The sequence below is a fragment of the Bison bison genome, unplaced genomic scaffold (assembly GCF_000754665.1).
Source record: "Bison bison bison isolate TAMUID 2011002044 unplaced genomic scaffold, Bison_UMD1.0 scf7180017864101, whole genome shotgun sequence".
NCBI classification, from domain to species: domain Eukaryota; kingdom Metazoa; phylum Chordata; class Mammalia; order Artiodactyla; family Bovidae; genus Bison; species Bison bison.
This window is the reverse complement of record NW_011494673.1, coordinates 3,325,356-3,340,266: the sequence shown is the minus strand read 5'-3', so window position 1 is coordinate 3,340,266 and position 14,911 is coordinate 3,325,356.

Here is a 14,911-nt window from a genome sequence, read left to right as displayed (position 1 = left end):
ACCTAGGATATCCCTATACGAGTCTTTATTTAAAAAAATTTTTTGAGATAAAATACAGTTTATTGAACTGAATCCTCTTTTAAAAAAAATAACTTCCATCCCATTCCCCTCCTCACTCTCACCCTTTTCAGAAACAACCACTGTCATAAATTTGATAAGGGCCTATTCATTCCTTGTAAAAAATACTTAAACATGTACGTATATCTGGAAACGTGTATGCTCATAGTTGTTGCTGTGGGAAAGGAAGCTTGCCTTCAACATGTTTATGGCTCAGTGGGATAAACAAATACGAAATACCTCAAAAGACATTTAATGTGTAAGGGCCAAGTGAGTGGTATAAATCATGAGTGTCTGGCACTCTAGAAATTTTCAAATGATTCCTAAATGAATTAATTAATACAGAATTATAGGAAACTTTAAAATTAAAAAGTCAGTTCTTTTCCTTTGTACTTCTGTTCCCCAGAGATAACTGTTAATTGTATTTGTATATGTCTGTGTTTACTTTTAAATTTGTTTAACACATGAATATATAAATACACACACTTTTTTCATTAAAAAGAAACCACACTGTGTAATACTTTATAAATTAAGTTTTTCTTTTTGCTTGAATATATCCTGGGTGTTTTTTTTTTTTTTTTTTTTTTAAATAACAACATAAACAGTTGTCTCAGTCTTTTTTAGTTGAACAGTCCGTTATGTGAATACACAATTTATATTAAATGTATCTCTGTTGATTAATATTTAGGTACTTTTTTTTTTTGCTATGATAGAATTGCAGTGAACGTCTTTGTAGAAATGTCTTTATATGTTTACGTCACAATTTCAGTTCATATCAGTGAGTTATTGAGTCAGAGGGATATTTGCTTTTTTTTCTTTCAGTTTTATTGAGATAAGTTGGCATGAAGCACTATATAAGTTTAACATGTACAGCATAATGATTTGACTTACATATACCATGAAATGATTATCATAAGTTTTATGAATATCTATTATCTCATAAAGATACAAAATTAAAGATATAGAAAAAGTTTTTTCCTTGTGATGAGATCTCTTGGGATTTACTGTTAACTTTGATATATAACACAGATCAGTATTATACTTATCATGTTTATATTACATCCCTAGTATCTATTTTATAATTGAAAATTTGTATCTTTTGACTGCTTTCATCTAGTTCCTCCTTCCCAGTGCCTCACCTCTGATAACCACAAATCTGATCTTACTCTTCTGCAAGTTTGTTTTTTGATATACATAGATCCACAACACTTTAAGTTCCTGTTACCAAATTTGTTTTAAAAAAAATAATCCCACTATTAAGGAAACTAGTCTGAGGGCTAAAATGGTTTGTAAAGACTTCTCAGAGAAAGTGGGTACTTGAAAAAGATCTTGAGGATTGAGTATGTCACAGAAAAAAAGGAAAAAATAACATTCTTAGTAAGAGGAAATGGGCTGGACAAACAGCATAGAAGAGTTACCAGGGCAGAGATTTTTACTCGGTCTGCATACTCTGTTCATCTCTCAGTTTACTTTATGTTGGTGTTTCTTTTCCAGTAAGAAGGTTAGTCACTCTTTTGTCTCTCTAAGGCTCTCCTCTACCACCTGTGAATTAATCTAAATCCTTTATCCCAGTCTTTCACACTTTGGCTGCCTATTTTTCTTCCATATGATTTGTCTCTTGACAGACTCATATGCATTGCTAATCTCACAGACAGACAGACACACACACAGCTATACAATTTTGAACTCAGTTGTTGCTTATAATACTTAATTTGATCACTTCGTTTTTACCTCCATGCCTTCTTGATAGCTTCTCATATCCCAGAGTCATTTACAATTGTTGGTAGGTCCATTTATGCTTAATGTGTGAAGGAATATGAGTAAAGATTTGATAATATTTTATGTAGTAAGCTTATCTTATCTTGTTCTACACTCTGGATGTTTTGCTAATACTGTTTGGCAAAGTTTCTGAAAAATCACCAGAATGTATTTTCCTTACAAATAAATGTCTATTATCAGTGAACAGATTTGTAATACACAATAGAAACTGTGTACAATTCTCATTATAATAGGGCTTCCCTGGTAGCTCAGACAGTAAAGAATCTACTTACAATGCAGGAAACCTGGGTTTGATTTTCTGGGTCAGGAAGGTCCCCTGGAGGAGGGAATGGCACCCCACTCCAGTTTTCCTGTCTGGAGAATCCCCATGGACAAAGGAGTCTGACTGGCTACAGTCCATGGGGTCACACAGAGTCGGACACATCTAAGCGACTAACATTTTCACACTTTTCACAGTTGTAACGTTAATAGGCATCATTTATTGATCACTTTATTTCAAGTAGACACTAAATGCTGGTTTTATTCTTAACAACAGTTTCCATCATATGGACAATATACCTGTTTTACATTTGAGAAAACAGAAGTTTAGCAAATTTAACTCCCAGGACCGAGTAAATGGCAACCATAGAGTTAGAATCCATGTCTTTCTGATTAAACAGCCTGAATAAAGGTTGAATTACTATATTATACTATATCAGTAATCTTTATCTCCCATGTATAACTTTTCAAAAACACATTTCTAGGAAATATTTGTTACATAAAAATGATTACTAATTGCATTGCAGTTACCTGCTTTTAGAAAGCAAGGAGTAATGAATAATTGGCATTTCCCAAGAAAACTTTGAAAATTCAGAAAAGCATAAAGAGAAATTGAAAATTAGCAACAATCACCCTAGAGGAAACTTCCCTGGTGATCCAGTGGCTAAGAATGTTTGCTCCCAATGCAGGGGGCCCAGGTTTGATCCCTGGTCAGGGAACTAGGTCCTGCATGCCACAACGAAGAGTTCACATGCCACAACTAAAGATCCCACATGCTGCAACTGAGACCCAGCACAGTCAAGTAAACAAGTAAATGTTAAATTAAAAAGAAAAAAAACCTAGAGAAAACTTAAACATTTCTTTTTATTTGCTATAAATATAATAAGATATAGAAATATATGTAGTATCATGTAATATTTTCATTGGAATTGTTCTATATATAATTTTGTATTCTCCCTTATTTAACATTATTAACATTATTTTCCTAATATAAATATATATGCATGTATGTATGTATTCTTTGAAAATGGATATCAGTGGCAGCATTTTTAAAACTTTTTTATTTATATTTGGCCATACTGGGTCTTTGTTGCTGTGCAAGGGCTTTCACTAGTTGCGAAGAGCAGAGTCCATTCTCTAGTTGCAATGTGTGGGCATCTCACTGAGGTTGCTTTTCTCGATTTAGGTCATACCTGAATGGTCTAGTGGTTTTCCCCACTTTCTTCAATTTAAGTCTGAATTTGGCAATAAGGACTTCATGATCTGAGCCACAGTCAGCTCCTAGTCTTGTTTTTGCTTACTGTATAGAGCTTCTCCATCTTTGGCTGCAAAGAATATAATCAGTCTGATTTCGGGGTTGACCATCTGGTGATGTCCATGTGTAGAGTCTTCTCTGTGTTGTTGGAAGATGGTGTTTGCTATGACCAGTACGTTCTCTTGGCAAAACTCTATATTAGCCTTTGCTCTGCTACATTCTGTACTCCAAGGCCAAATTTGCCTGTTACTCCAGGTGTTTCTTGACTTCCTACTTTTGTATTCCAGTCCCCTATAATAAAAAGGATATCTTTTGGGGGTGTTCGTTCTAAAAGGTCTTGTAGGTCTTCATAGAACCGTTCAACTTCAGCTTCTTCAGCGTTACTGGTTGGGGCATAGACTTCGATTACCATAATATTGAATGGTTTGCCTTGGAAACAAACAGATCATTCTGTCGTTTTTGAGATTGCATCCAAGTACTGCATTTCGAACCCTTTTGTTGACTGTGATGGCTACTGTATTTTCCTAAGAGATTCTTGCTCACAGTAGTAGATATAAGGGTCATCTGAGTTAAATTCACCCATTCCAGTCCATCTTAGTTCGCTGATTCCTAGAATGTGGACGTTCACTCTTGGCATCTCCTGTTTGACCACTTCCAATTTGACTTGATCCGATATTTGCTGGATCATTGAAAAAGCAAGAGAGTTTCAGAAAAACACCTATTTCTGCTTTATTGACTATGCCAAAAAGTCTTTGACTGTATGGATCACAATAAACTGTGGAAAATTCTGAAAGAGATGGGAATACCAGACCACCTGACCTGCCTCTTGAGAAACCTGTATGCAGGTCAGGAAGCAACAGTTAGCACTGGACATGGAACAACAGACTGGATCCAAATAGGAAAAGGAGTACATCAAGGCTGTGTATTGTCACCCTGCTTAATTAACTTATATGCAGAGTACATCATGAGAAACGCTGGGCTGGATGAAGCACAAGCTGGAATCAAGATTGCTGGGAGAAATAACAATAACTTCACATATGCAGATGACACCACCCTTATGGCAGAAAGTGAAGAAAAACTGAAGAGCCTCTTGATGAAAGTGAAAGAAGAGAGAGAAAAAGTTGGCTTAAAGCTCAACATTAAGAAAACTAAGATCATGGCATCCGGCCCCTTCATTTCGTGGCAGATAGATGGGGAAACAGTGGAAACAGTGGCTTACCTTATTTTGGGGGGCTCCAAAATCACTGCAGATGGCGACTGCAGCCATGAAATTAAAAGACGCTTACTCCTTGGAAGAAAAGTTATGACCAGCCTAGACAGCATATTAAAAAGCAGAAACATTACTTTGCCAACAAAGGTCCGTCTACTCAAGGCTCTGGTTTTTCCAGTAGTCACGTATGGATGTGAGAGTTGGACTATAAAAAAAGCTGAGCGCAGAAGAATTGGTGCTTTTGAATAGTGGTGTTGGAGAAGACTCTTGTGAGTCCCTTGGACTGCAAGGAGATCCAATCAGTCCATCCTAAAGGAGATCAGTCCTGGGTGTTCATTGGAAAGACTGATGTTGAAACTGGAACTCCAATATTTTGGTTGCCTGATGCGAAGAGCTGACTCATTTGAAAAGATCCTGATGTTGGGAAAGATTGAAGGCAGGAGGAGAAGGGGACGACAGAGGATGAGATGGTTAGATGGCATCACTGACTCATTGAACATGAGTTTGGGTGAACTCCGGAAGTTGGTGATGGACAAGGAGGCCTGGTGTGCTGCGGTTCATGGGGTTGCAAAGAGTCAGACACAGCTGAGCAACTGAACTGAACTGATGCTGGGAAAGATTCAGGGCAGGAGGAGAAGGGGACGACAGAGGATGAGATGGTTGGATAGCATCACCGACTCAATGGACATGGGTTTGGGTAGGCTCTGGCAGTTGGTGATAGACAGGGAGGCCTGGCGTGTTACGGTTCATGGGGTTGCAAAGAGTTGATCACAACTGAGCAACTGAACTGAGCTCTTGTTGCAGAGCACAGGTTCTAGCGTACTCGGGCTTCAGATTTTGTGGCTTGTGATTTCTAGAACACGGGCTCAGTAGTTGTGGCATATGGGCTTAGTTGCCCCCATGGCATGTGGAATCCTCGACCAGGGATCAAACCCGTGTCCCCTGCATTGGAAGGTGGATTCTTAACCGCTGGACCAATAAGAAGTCCTGCATGATATGTTTTATGTATCCTGGAATTTATTTTATCATTCCTTTATTGTTAGGTTACTTTTTTGTTGTTCAGTCGCTCAGTAGCATCTGACTCTGTGACCCCATGGACTGTAGCACGCCAGGCTTCCCTGTCCTTCACCATCTCTCTTTGGTCAAACTCCTGTCCATTGAGTTGGTGATGCCATCCAAGTATCTCGTCCTCTTTTTTCCCCGTCTCCTCCTGCCTTCAGTCTTTCCTAGCATCAGGGTCTTTTCTAATGAGTCAGTTCTTTGCATCAGGTGGCCAGAGTATTGCAGCTTCAGCACCAGTCCTTCCAGTGAATATTCAGGGTTGATTTCCTTTAAGATTGACTGGTTTGATCTACTTGCTCTCCGAGGGACTCTTAAGAACCTTCTCCAGCACAACAGTTCAAAAGCATCAGTTCTTTGACACTCAGCCTTCTTTATTGTCCAACTCTTACATCCATACACGACTACTGGAAAAACCATAGCTTTGACTATATGGACCTTTGTCACTGAAGTAATGTCTCTGCTTTTTAATACGCTGTCTAGGTTTGTCATAGCTTTTCTTCCAAGGAACAAGCATCTTTTAATTTCATGGCTGCAGTCACCATCTGCAGTGATTTTTGGAACCCAAGAAAATAAGTCTGTCACTTTTTCCATTGTTTCCCTATCTATTTGCCATAAAGTGATGGGATCTTAGTTTTTTGAATCTTGAGTTTTAATCCAGCTTTTTCACTCTCCTTTTTGCCCTTCATCAAGAGACTCTTTAGTTCTTCTTCGCTTTCTGCCATAAGGGTGGTGTCATCTGTATATCTGAGGTTATTGATATTTCTCCCAGTAATCTTGATTCCAGCTTGTGTTTTCTTCCAGCCTGGCATTTCGCATGATGTACTCTACTTAGAAATTAAATAAGCAGGGTGACAGTATACAACCTTTACCAATTTGGAACCGGTCTGTTGTTCCATGTCCAGTTCTAACTTGCTTCTTGACCTGCACACAGATTTCTCAGGAGGCAGATCAGGTGGTCTGGTATTCCCATATTTTTAAGAATTTTCCACAGTTTGTTGTGATCCACACACTTCCAGTTTTTCTCTATTGTAAGTTACACCATAAGGAGAAATCTTATCAGGATGGGCCCTATGAGTTCCAACATTGAGATGCCTCATCTTTCCAAAGACAGTTGTGAAAGTCACACAGATGTGTCCGACTCTTTGGGATGTCATGGACTGTAGCCTGCCTGGCTCCTCTGTCTATGGAATTCTCCAGACAGGAGTACTGGAGTGGGTTGCCGTTTCCTTCTCCAAAGGAAGAAGATAATAATAACAGATTAAACGTGCACACATAGTTAATAGTCAGAGTTTTGGCATGATAATAACTACATAATTCTACATCTTTTCTCCCATAGAAGTCATAAAATTTTAAAATAAGGAAAATAACTGAACTTCCATTTTCAGTGAACTGAAAGACAGCATGTAGACTCCAAATTATATTTAAAGGCTGTCAAAAGCATCTTGAGAAGGAGCAGAAGTTGTGAACTTAAAAATATTTACTGAAGTTTAAGGGTTCACCTTGAAGTTCAAAGGCTAAATCTCTTGTTGTAGTAACAGGGTTGGTGCCAGAAATACCTAGTTTGATTCAGAACAGAAGAAAAGGTAGAGCTACATTTACATGGAGCAGTATGCACCCGAATCAGCTTTTCTGTCTAGCATCAAAGGAGTCTTTCGACTCTTACTCTTTGGTAAGGAAACCAGAACGGTGCATCAGAACAAATTGTTTTAAGTACAATTAAAACTTAACTGAAACTGTAATTTTTCTCTTGAAAGGGGTACTTGTGCCAGGGTAAACTGACCAGAATGGTCATAAAGATTACTTTGGGCAGCCAACCACCCTCATCTTTCTCCCTACAAAGTTCTTTCCAAGGGGTTGATAGTTGGGCTGGCCTCAGATTTCTGTATAACATTCCATACCAGAAGATGTTAAAGCAGTGTTTACAAAGTAAGGAAGTAAATCAAGAGCCAAAGATTTCATATCCAGTTATGCCATTCTTCAAGTATGAAAGGTATAAACAGAACTCAGAGAATGCTGTATATATATGAGCCCTTCTTGAGGAAACTGTTAAAGGATAAACTTCAGCCAGCCAAGAGCTATCTGAGAAAAGAATTTGTTATAACCATTGAATATGTGTGTGTGTGTGTGTGTGTGTGTGTGTGTGTGTGTGTGTAGAGAGAGAGAGAGAGAGAGAGAGGTTTATAACCCTAAAGACTAAAACAAATGTAGAGATTATGATGGAACATAATGTTATATACCTTGATGATGTAGAAATGATGAAAACTAATAAAATTTGAGAGAAGAAAGTGTATAGATTACCTCATTGTAATTACTGGTAGTCAAAAACTGTATTCAAGATCACAAGTAATGGAAGTATAAACATGTTTAACACTTCAAAGGAAACCATAAAGGTAATGCTACTGATTGAATTAAGTAAGGAGAGGAAGAGGAAACATGTTCATTTTAACATTGTTCATATTAAGGAATTAACAGGTATCTTAAAAAATAATCTAGTGGAATTCTAAGTCAATAATATGAGTTAATCACTAGAACAACAACAAAAAAAAAACCTTACTAAAATTTGAAAGAACTGGAAACCTATCTAAAAGAAAACATCATCTGTTGAAAGAATATTCATAAACAGCCACACACGTAACACAACATAGCAGTACTAAGACCAGACACCTTTTATATAAAAGAATACAAGTAGGCTTTATCCCACCTCTGAAGGAAAAAGCTTCCAGTTAGATTCAGAGCAAAATGAATTCTGTGGTTTGTCTGCAAGAAAATGATTGTGAAAGCTTAAGATGGCAAAGTGAAAGAAATTTAGGGATGTCATGATTGTAACATACAAGGTGGAGTTCATAGTAAAAAGAAATAGGTGAAGAATACAATTTCTCAGACAGTGGAGTGAAAGTTTAATAGACGTGACTATCTGTATATCAACTAAAATAGCAGCCTAGGTTAAGCCGAAATTATAGAAAATATAAGGAAAAGTGGAAACATGTCAGTAGTCGGAAATACGTAATTGAAAGACACAAAACAAACCTTAAATAAAAAGACATATCATCTTTTCTGGATAGAAAGGATAACATTGTCACAGTTCCCACTGAAGTAGTTTGTCAACTAGTTTTTAAGACATGGTGATTCCAAAGTTAATAAGGGAAAATATGCAAGAGTAGCCGGGAGAGCTGAAAAACTTAAGAGAACTGAGGGAGAACTTGTTTTTCCAGAAATTAAGGTATAAAGGTAAAATGCACAAAACAGGCATGGTACCAATGAACAAACATACATGGGTCAGTGCAGCAGAATAGTAAGTCCAGAAATACTTTGAAATACATGTGAGAATGTAAAAGTGACATCTCAAATATGTGGGAAAAAATAAACAGTTAACTAGGGACAGCTGGTTAGCTGTTTGAAAGAACTTCAATCTGTAAATTTCACCCGTATACCAAATGGATCAATGAAAAATAAAGCCATGAAAGTAATAGAAGAAAGCATTAAAAAAGTCTTTACACTTTTGATGTGCGGAAGGCTATTTAAATTAAATCCAGAATTCATAAAATAATGGGTAATTTTTACTGTATTAAAAAAGCAGTCTCTGAATGGATAAAAACGTGATATGTATATTTACAATGAAATTATCAGTTCAGTTCAGTCGCTAAGTCGTGTTTGACTCTTTGCGACCCCATGAATTGCAGCACGCCAGGCCTCCCTGTCCATCACCAACTCCTGGAGTCTACCCAAACCCATGTCCATTGAGTCAGTGATGCCATCCAGCCATCTCATCCTCTGTTGTCCCCTTCTCCTCCTGCCCCCAATCCTTCCCAGCATTGAAATTATGTTCAGCCTTAAAAAAAAATCCTATCACATGGTAAGCATGGATAAACCTTGAGGAGATTATGCTGGGTGGAATAAACCAGTCACAAATACTACATAATTCTACTTAAATGAGGTATCTTAAACTAGTCAAACTCTTAGAAACGGAAAGTACAATAGTGGTTGCCAGGAACTAAGTGGAGAGGAAAAAGGGAAGTTGTTTTTCACTGGGTATCAGTTCAGTTCAGTCGCTCAGTCGTGTCCGACTCTTTGCGACCCCATGGAGTGCAGCATTCCAGGCCGCCCTGTCCATCACCAACTCCCAGAGTTTACTTAAACTCATATCCACTGAGTCAGTTTTGCCATCTAACCATCTCATCTTCTGTCATCCCCTTCTCCTCCTGCCTTCCATCTTTCCCAGCATCAGGGTCTTTTCAAATGAGTCAGTTCTTCACATCAGGTAGCCAAAGGATTGGATTTTCAGCTTCAGCATCAGTCCTTCCAATGAATATTCAGGACTGATTTCATTTAGGATAGACTGGTTGGATCTCCTTGTTGTCCGAGGGACTCTCAAGAGTCTTCTCCAGCACCACAGTTCAAAAGCATCAATTCTTTGGCACTCAGCTTTCTTTATAGTCCACCTCTCACATCCATACGTTACGACTGGAAAAATCATAGCTTTGACTAGACAGACCTTTGTTGGCAAAGTAATGTCTGTGCTTTATAATAGGCTGTCTAGGTTGGTCATACCTTTTCTTCCAAGGAGCAAACATCTTTTAATTTCATGGCTGTGGTCACCATCTGCACTGATTTTGGAACCTAAAAAAGTCAGCCATTCTTTCCACTGTTTCCCCATCTTATTTGCCATAAAGTGATGGGACCGGATGCCATGATCTTAGTTTTCTGAATGTTGAGTTTTAAGACAACTTTTTCACTCTCCTCTTTCACTTTCATCAAGAGGCTCTTTAGTTCTTCCCTTTCTGCCATAAGTGTGGTGTCAGCTGCATATCTGAGGTTACTGATATTTCTCCCAGCAATCTTGATTCCAGCTTGTACTTCATCCAGCCTGGCATTTCACATGATGTACTCTGCATAGAAGTTAAATAAGCAGGGTGATTGTATACAACCTTTCCTGATTTGGAATCAGTCTGTTCCATGTCTGGTTCTAACTGTTGCTTCTTGACCTGCATACAGATTTCTCAGGAGGCAGGTCAGGTGGTCTGGTATTCCCATCTCTTTAAGAAGTTTCCAGTTTGTTGTGATCCACACAGTCAAAGACTTTGGCATGGTCATTAAAGCAGAAGTAGATGTTTTTCTGAAACTCTCTTGCTTTTGCGATGATCCAGTGGATGTTGGCAATTTGATCTCTGGTTCCTCTGCTTTTTCTAAAACCAGCTTGAACATCTGGGAGTTCACGGTTCATGTACTATTGAAGCCTGGCCTGGAGAATTTTGAGCATTTCTTTGCTAGCATGTGAGATGAATGCAGTTGTGCAGTAGTTTGAACATTCTTTGGCATTGCCTTTCTTTGGGATTGGAATGAAAACTGACCTTTTCCAGTCCTGTGGCCACTGCTGCATTTTCCAAATTTGCTGGCATATTGAGTGCAGCACTTTCACAGCATCATCTTTTAGGATTTGAAATAGCTCAACTGTAATTCCATCACCTCCACTAGTTTTGTTCATAGTGATGATTCCTAAGGCCCGCTTGACTTCACATTCCAGGATGTCTGGCTCTAGGTGAGTGACACCATTGTGGTTATCTGGGTCATGAAGATCTTTTTTGTATAGTTCTTTGGTATATTCTTGCCACCTCTTCTTAATATCTTCTGCTTCTGTTAGGTCCATACCATTTCTGTCCTTTATTGTGCCCATCTTTGCATGAAAAGTTCCCTTGGTATCTCTAATTTTCTTGATATCATTGGGTATAGAGTTTCCTTTTTGCATGATGAAAAAGTTCTAGAGATCCATTGCACAACATTGTGCATATGGTTAACACTATTACACTGTGCACTTAAAAGTGTCTTAGATGATGTTTTGTATTATGTGTTTTGTTTACCACAATTTTTTAAAACTGCCCTCAGAATGCCAAAATCTGTCATAATACAACAGTCAGAATACAGATTAATGACTAGCAAAACTTATCTGCAGTTCATATCACAAAGGGTGTTCTTGTGTATAAATCCTGTAAACTCAGTTTAAAAAGCCCTGCAGTCTAATAAAAAATGGGGGCAAAGATGTGAATAGATAATTCACAGAAAATTAAATGGAAATAGCTTGTGAGCATCTGAGAAGCTGCTAATATAACCTCATTCAAAGTAAGAGAATTTCAAACCAAAACAACTATTAGGTAAAAACCTAAAAGTTAGATAACATCCTCATGGTGCTTTGTCATAAATGACTACTGAGGATAAAATTAAGATATCCTCTGGAATTCAGTTGAGCACTGTCTCTCAGAATAAAAGTACATTTACTTTTGATAAAATAGAAACATCTTTGGACTTAAAAGAATAAAAAACAGTGTGTTAAGTAGGGACTAAATACATGAGTCTACCTAAATCTGGTTTAGAAGCGCTGGCAGATGCTCTGAAAGTTCTTTTCTTTCAGGATGGAGACCAAAGCTATATTGGTGTGCAGGTTGGATAAAGGAGGTACACTACTTGTTTGCTTACTATTCAAGAAACTATGGGGCTGAGTCAAGAAGGAGCTTATAGGCTTATATAAATTATACATCCATAGTAGTGGAAGGAAGCAGTGAAAGCCTCCTAGATAAGATCTGAGCCAACCTGCTCATGATGTAGTGACTGGATATTCAGGAAGAGCCCATCTGCAGCAATTAACAAACTTCATTGGAGTGGGAGACTTGAGTGAGAGGTGCCAGCAAATCAAAAACTGTTAAGGTGAGGTACACACGTGTAAACATACCTACCAGCACCCCTGTTTTCCTCTGCTGTATATACACATGCAACTTTAACTTGTGATGAACCTTCGAACAAAAATTCAAAAACACACAGGAAAAAGTAACCCTAAAAAAAGACAGGTCAACACCTTTACTTAAAAAAAAGGGGGGGGGACAGTTACTTAGCAGGATAAGTACTCCAAAAAGTCAGCTTCTAAATGCTCAATAGTGAAATTGCAGAACAACAACAAAAAAATAGTTTTTAATAAAAAGGATGAAAAAAAAAGTACCTGCACCAAAATATCAGTCATACTAAGATGGTGACTGCAGCCATGAAATTAAAAGACCTTACTCCTTGGAAGAAAAGTTATGACCAACCTAGATAGCATATTCAAAAGCAGAGACATTACTTTGCCAACTAAGGTCTGTCTAGTCAAGGTTATGGTTTTTCCAGTGGTCATGTATGGATGTGAGAGTTGGACTGTGAAGAAAGCTGAGCGCCGAAGAATTGATGCTTTTGAAGTGTGGTGTTGGAGAAGATTCTTGAGAGTCCCTTGGACTGCAAGGAGATCCAACCAGTCCATTCTGAAGGAGATCAGCCCTGTGATTTCTTTGGAAGGAATGATGCTAAAGCTGAAAGTCTTTGGCCACCTCATGCAAAGAGTTGACTCACTGGAAAAGACCCTGATGCTGGGAGGGATTGGGGGCAGGAGGAAAAGGGGACAACAGAGGATGAGATGGCTGGATGGCATCACTGACTCGATGGACGTGAGTCTGAGTGAACTCCGGGAGTTGGTGATGGACAGGGAGGCCTGGCGTGCTGTGATTCATGGGGTCGCAAAGAGTCAGACACGACTGAGCGACTGAACTGAACTGAATAGTATATTTATCAGAACAGTAATTTCCAGAAGAAAATGGGGCACATTTTCCTCAAAACGTACAGGGAATATAACTGTTAAATCTTGACTTCTATGCCTATTTAAAATATCATCAATAATGAGACCCAACATGAGTATTTACACAGAAACTGAGTTTATCACTTAAAAATCTTGATGCAGTATCCTTTAACTAAAAAATAAATAAAAAACCTTGATGCGAAAACCAAAGTGATGTTCTTGGACAGAAAGAATAGTAAACTAGAGGGAGGAATTGGATAAAAGAATACATTGTGAGCAAAGAATCTGTGAAGTGTGTTAATTAGGTTGACTATTGATTGTTAATTTTTAAATTTTTTTTAAGGTAAAACCAACAAAATATCAATACTAGAAAATAGAAAGTTGGAAGAAAGAGGATTACATTGAGCCTAGAATGCTACTATACTTAATCTTGTTCACAAGAAGTGAGTACAGAGTTACTGAAAAACTTTAGGGCACCTTAACAAATGAATAGCTGTTCTTGTGGCTCTGCAGACAACTTGGATGAAATTCTAGCTTATTTTCACTGTGTATGTGCTTAGTTGCTCAGTCGTGTCCAACTCTTTGTGACCCCATGGACTGTAGCACACCAGGCTCCTCTGACTATAGGATCTTTGACTGGCTGTGTGATATTAAGATTACTTCACCTTCCTTTGCCTAAATTTTCTTATCTGTAAAGATGACAATAAGTAATATTGGGTTGACCAAAAAGCTTGCTTGGGTTTTTCTGATATCCAAACAAACTTTTTGGGCAACGCAGTATTTCCTCATAATGTTGTGGAGACAGTGAAATATATATAAAACTTTTGGTACACTGGGCTTTACTTGGTAGCTCAGCTGGTTAAGAATCCGCCTGCAATGCGGGAGACCTGGGTTCAATCCCTGGGTTGGGAAGATTTCCTGGAGAAGGGAATGGCCTACCCACTCCATGGCCTGGAGAGTTCCATGGACTGTATAGTCCGTGGGTCGCAAAGAGTCAGACACGACTGAGCAACTTTCACTTCACAATAGAACACTACTTAGTACGTATAAGCACTCAATACATTTGCTGTTGCTCCTTTTATTTCTTTTTTAACTTTTAGGAGTACCTCTGAAAAAGACAGGTAAAACCTATGGCTTCCAGTCCAGCAGAACTAAAAAGTGAAGAAAGCTTAACTTTGAGTATACCATCAGAATTAGGTGGACTAATTTTAGTTGTTTATTTTCTTTTTTTGAGCAGTCTTAAAGCTGAACATTCAGAAAACTAAGATCATGGCATCTAGTCCCATCACTTCATGGGAAATAGATGTGGAAACATGGAAACACTGGCTGACTGTATTTTGCGGGGCTCCAAAATCACTGTAGATGGTGATTGCAGCCATGAAATTAAAAGACGCTTACTCCTTGGAAAGTTATGACCAACCTAGACAGCGTATTTGGAGAAGGAAATGGCAGCCCACTCCAGTGTTCTTGCCTGGAGAATCCCAGGGACGGTGAAGCCTGGAGGGCTGCCGTCTATGGGGTCGCACAGGGTCGGACACGACTGAAGCAACTTAGCAGCAGCAGCAGACAGCATATTAATAAGCAGAGACATTACTTTGCCAACTAAGGTCCGTCTAGTCAAGGCTATGGTTTTTCCAGTAGTCATGTATGGATGTGAGAGTTGGACTGAAGAAAGCTGAGCACCGAAGAATTGATGCTT